Consider the following 6,000-nt stretch of genomic DNA (forward strand, 5'->3'; position numbering starts at 1 on the left):
TAGATTTTTCTTTAAATTAGCATTAATGTATCCATCAGTCATTCCCAGAAATTCACACTTGAACTGCAAATGATAAATGTCATCAAGTAGCCCTTGTTTAAATTAAAAATTTTGTATTTTTTTTCTTATCACAAAAGCAAAGCAAGTTCACTGTAGGGAAAAAAGAAAAAATGGATTCCCTTCAATGTTAATTCCCCAAAGTAACTAATACTACCATCTTAGATTATATCCTTACAGATTTTATCTTTTCATGTTTTTCTGGTAAAATACCAAAGAAATAAAACAATAAAAAATCAGTCATAAGTCCATTTTATATTTAATCCATCCAAACCACAAAATACCTTCTCCCCACGGTGATAACTGAAGTCTCCTTTTTTATTTTATTTTTTGTTTGCTAAGTTCATGCATGTATATCTATACTGATACACAAATCCAAGTGCTTATATTTTCATGAAAATTGAATCATGAAATGTTTTTAAGCAAAATGTATTGTAGGTAGATTTGTAGTCAGTGAATAACCCTGCTTAACTCTCTGTAATATTGTTGTGGTATTACTAGTGTAGGTAATCAACAATTTATTAAACTATTTCCCAATCAATGAATATGCCAGTGTTTGCCACTTTTTTTACTTTTACAACTGTGTTCATGTAAAGAGGCTTGTGTATCATTTATCGCTATATATTTTCCTATTGTCATTTCAGTAACATAGATTTCTAATAATAGCAGTAGTGATAACAACAAAAACAAGAAGAATTAAAATAGCTAACATTTATTGAATACTTACAGTGTGCCAGGCTTTGTGCCAAATGCATACTTAACCTTCACAACACACCTCTGAAGAAGGTATAGTTTATAATTCTGTTTTGTAGTTTAGGGAAGTAATGAGAATAGTTGAGGAACTTGCTCAAAGTCACATAAACAGCAAATAACGGAGCCAGGATTCAAACCCAGGCCATCTGACTGTGAGGCCATCTGAGGACATAGCAACACTGTTAACCAGTATCTTATACTGCTCTGCCCCATCTAGGAGAATTGCTGGGGCTTAGGATAGATACCAGCAAAAATGGTGGAGTAAAACATTCCAACTAAAAGTCTCCTGGTATTAGGGGAAGGAAAGTGGAGTTCCTTCACAAAGTATTGTCATCACTTTATGGTGTCTTTCTGGAAGACATTTGCAAAAAGCTTGTCTTTGTATATTACCTGACTCAGAATTCCCTAGTGCAAAAGTTGCTACGGGGGAGATGCCACTGAAAGCATTTACAGGCAAATGTTTTCCTTGCTTCTGCCTTTGCTTCTGTAAAAGCAAACACAACCCAAAGCAAAAAGAAGGGAATTAATACAAATTTGACAGAGATCAATGGAATAGAGAATACAAATAACATTAGAGAAAATCAACACACTACCGTAGAGATCAACAAAATTGACAGGGGTTTAGCTAGACTGACCAAGAAAAAAGTGGGAAAACTCAAAACTTTTTAAATTTAGGAAGTAAGAGGGGACATTACTACCGACTTTATAGAAATAAAAAAGATTCTAAGGGAATCTGTGAACAGTTGTATCCCCCCCAAATTAGATAACCTAGAATGGGCCAATTCCTAGAAACAATAAATTACCAAAAATAACTCAAGAGTCTGAGCAAATGTATAACAAGTAAAGCTATGAGGTGAGCAACAACAAAAAAATCAATGGAAGTCCAAGGCCAGATAGCCTTGCTGGTGAATTTGACCAAACATTGAAAAAAGAATTAACACCATTCTTTCTTAAACTCTGAAAAAATAAATGAGGGACCTTGTTGACTCATTCTGTGGGACCATTTACCGAGAAAACCAAAAACAGACGAAGAAATAACAAGTGAAAAAACAAAAAAACAAAAACAACAACAACAAAAACAACTCTACAGATCAATATCCCCATAGATGTCTTCAACAAAATCCTAGCGAACTGAAACCAGCCACATATAAAAAGGATTACGTGTGATGACCAAATGGGATTTATCCCAGGAATGAAAGTTTGGTTCAACATACAAAAATCAATTAATGTAAACAACAGATTTATGGGGTATGGAAAAAATACACAATCATCTCAAAACACTAAAAAACAAAACATAATATCCTTTCATGATAAAAACACCCAACAAATTGGCATGAGAAAAGGACTCTCTCAACCTGATACAAGTGGATAGAAGAAAAGCCCACAGCTAACATCATACTTAGAGGTGAAGATTAAAAGCTTCTGTGCTAACATCAGGAACAAGATAGGGATGTCTGCCTTCATCAATTCTATTCAACATTATACTGCAGGTTCTAGCCAGTGCAGTTAGGTAAGAAAAACAAATAAAAGGCATCCAGTTTGGAAAGGAAAATTTAAACTCTATTTACAGATGACATGATTTTATATATACAAAACCCTTAGTAAACCACATAAAAACTATTAGAGCTAATACATTCAGCAAAGTTGCAGGGTACAAGGCCAACACAAAAAATCAGTTGTGTTTCTATACACTAACAATGAGCAATCTGAAAAGGAAATTAAGGATATATTTCCATTTATATTAACATCCAAATAAAATACCTATAAATAAATTTAAATTTAAAGGTTGAAAGACCTGTACACTTGTACACTGAAAACTATAAAACGTTGCTAAAAGAAATTAAAGAAGCTCTAAATAGATTACATATATATATGTGTGTGTAAATGTTAAATAGGTATCCCATGTTCAGGGATTGGAAGACTTAATATAGTTAAGATGGCCATCATGCCCAAATCGTAGCTTAAATACAGTACCTATCAAAATTCCAACAATTTTTTTTTGCAGCAATGAGCAAATTTATGATAAAACCACATGGAAATACAAGGGACCGTGAATAGCCAAAACAGTCTTGAAAAAGAATAAGAAATTTGGAAGATTCAAGCTTTCCAATTTCAACACTTACTCTAAAGCTATAGTCCTCAAAACAGTCTGAAATTTGCATAAAGATCAATGTGCAGATTAATGGAATAGAATTGAAAGTGCAGAAACAAACCCATATATCTATGGTCAGTTGATTTTTTTAAGTGTTTATTTAAATTCCAGTTAACATACAGTGTAATATTAGTTTCAAGTGTACAATACAGCAATTTAACAATTCCATACAACACCCAGTGCTCATCACAAGTGCATTCCTTAATCCCCGTCACCTATTTAACCCATCCCTCCACCCATCTCTCCTCTGATAACCATCAGTTTGTCCTCTATAGTTAAGAGTCTGTTTCTTGGTTTGTCTCACTCTTTTTTTCCCCTAAGCTTGTTTGTTTTGTTTCTTAAATTCCACACATGAGTGAAATCACATGGTATTTCTTTTTCTCTGACGGACTTATTTCTCTGACTGACTTATAGCTCCATCCACTTTGTTGCAAATGGTAAGATTTCACTCTTTTTTATGGCCTGAATATTCCATTATATATATACACTGCATCTTCTCTATCCATTCATTGGTTGATGGGCACTTGAGCTGTTTCCATAATTTGGCTATTGTAGATAATGCTGTACATACACAATGTGTACATACACATTGGTGTGTATGTATCTCTTTCAATTAGTGTTTTTGTATTCTTTGGGTAAATACCTAGTAGTGCAATTGCTGGATCATAGTGTAGTTCTATTTTTAACATTTTGAGGAACCTCCATACTGTTTTCCAGAGTGGCTGCACCAGTTTGCATTCTCACCAACAGTGTAAGAGGGTTCCTCTTTCTCCACATCCTCGTCAACCCCTGTTGTTTCCTGTGTTGTTGATTTAAGCCATTCTGACAGGTGCGAGGTGATATCTCATTGTAGTTTTGATTTGTATTTCCCTGATCAGGGATGTTGAGCATGTTTTCATGTGTCTGGTGGCCATCTGTATGTCTTCTTTGGAAAAACGTCTATGTCTTCTGCCCATTTTGGGGGGTATTGAGTTGATAAGTTCTTTATATATTTTTGGATACTGACCCTTTATCAGATATATTGTTTGCAAATATCTTATCCTGTTCTATAGGTTACCTTTTAGTTTTGTTCATTGCTTCCTTCGCTGTGCAGAAGTTTTTATTTTGATGAAGTTCCAGTAGTTTATTTTTGATTTGGTTTCCCTTGCCTCAGGAGACATATATAATAAGTTTCTACGGTATGGTCTGTTGATTTCAACAACAATCCTAACACCATTCAATAGGGAAAGAAAAGTCTTTCCAACAAATGGTACTTGTACAACTGGCTATCCACAAGCCAGAGAATGAATTTGGACATCGACCTCACACCATACATAAAAATTACCCCAAAACGGGCCAAGACCTAAATGTCAGAGCTAAAAGTATAAAACTCCTAGAAGAAAACATAGGCCTAAATCTTTATGACTTTGGATTAGGTAACAGTGTCTTTGCTATGACTCCAATTTATAATTCTTATTCAGAGGGGATGTCCATTGCCCCTCAATACTACTAGTATAAATCTTTTAAAGTTTGCTAATATTTTGCTGGCTATATGGTTTTAAAAAGGTATGTCATTATCACTTTGTATTTCCTTAACTGCTAGTGAAGTATATTTTCATATATTGATTTGTCATTTGCATTGCTATACTGTGTGTGTGTGTGCACGCGAACGCGCACGTGGGCGTGCGTATAGGGTTGGAGGAGGATATGGTTTCGGGTGTGGGTGTGTGTGGTTGTATATGTCATGTCTTCTATTTAATTATCCTACTGTATCAAATTCTCAAAATAAAACATCCTCATGATCTAAAACCTTTCAATTTGATGCATGAAAGGGCAATGTGTTTCTGTAGATGTGTTTTTTAATATTGACTTAGTAGCAGGTGAACTAAGTTTATTTTTCTACCTTTTGTTCCTGCTACTACCATTATATTCCTAGATGCATTCAACGCATGATTAAATAGGATTATTTTGCTGTTTTGAATTACTAACTCTATTGTAGATGAGAAGAAAAAGCTGCCCTATTTATCCTAAGGGAAAGCAAAAAATACAACACAATAAAACTTTAATATATGAATGGACATTTCTTTAACATTTTAACTCTCTTTTAATTTAATGTATTCACTATGTACATAATTAAACTTCTATTGGATCTCTGATAAAACAGGTAATTGCAGACATTTTGACAGCTGATATTGCAACTTACCTCCTGAGTTAGTGCTTTCTTTTTACTTAATTATTGTGATTTCCCTGACTACTGGCAGAAAAGCTTTACAATGAAAGGGACTAAATTACTTTCTAAACCAACAGAGGCATAAAATATTCCTTAAAGGTAGTGATTTGCATTTTTATAAAGTTTGAGGTTTAGTTGCTTGTTTTATTTTCTATAGATTCTAAGCTTCATTATGAAAGAAATTCTGTCCTTACAATGCCAAGTGATCCAAATTAATTTCATATTTAGGTAGCTATACTTAGAATAAAGAACTTCTTAATCATAGTTCCATTGTGATCACTGGTGTGGATGATTGGTCCATTGCGGAGAATGATTTAAATAAATGATGAACAAATTCATGCCAGGCTTTGTGTAGCATTTTAAAAAAATTAATGTTAATGCTCAATGGATCAGTTTAAAGTAACTGCTTTCCTCATAGGAATTTCCACTCTCAATATCACCCGTTGTTTTCACCTTAGCAACATTAAAGAGAGAAAAAGGAGATTCATACAAACAAAAATGAAAACTGAAGGCATTTCAGAGTGATTACTTCAAGAATTATAATAGCCATTTGTGATAATTAACTTTGCACTGTTCTTCCAGTTTTGTTTTTTTTTTTTAAGATTTTATTTATTTTTGGGGCGCCTGGGTGGCTCAGTCGTTGAGCGTCTGCCTTCGGCTCAGGTCATGATTCCGGGGTCCTGGGATCGAGCCCCGCATCGGACTCCCTGCTCAGTGGGAAGCCTGCTTCTCCCTCTCCCACTCCCCCTGCTTGTGTTCCCTCTCTCGCTGTGTCTCTCTCTGTCAAATAAATAAATAAAATCTTTAAAAAAAAAAAAAAGATTTTATT

The 6,000-nt window shown here is 34.3% G+C and overlaps 1 protein-coding gene across 3 annotated transcripts in view; it reads left to right on the forward strand.

Annotated features, from left to right (window-relative positions):
* Positions 1–6,000, forward strand: part of GABRA2 (gamma-aminobutyric acid type A receptor subunit alpha2) — a 123,401-nt gene that overhangs the window by 103,192 nt on the left and 14,209 nt on the right. The gene's annotated exons all lie outside the window — the stretch shown is intronic.

Source organism: Leptonychotes weddellii, chromosome 2 (genome assembly GCF_054177405.1).
Source record: "Leptonychotes weddellii isolate Sample4059 chromosome 2, ASM5417740v2, whole genome shotgun sequence".
Lineage (NCBI taxonomy): Eukaryota > Metazoa > Chordata > Mammalia > Carnivora > Phocidae > Leptonychotes > Leptonychotes weddellii.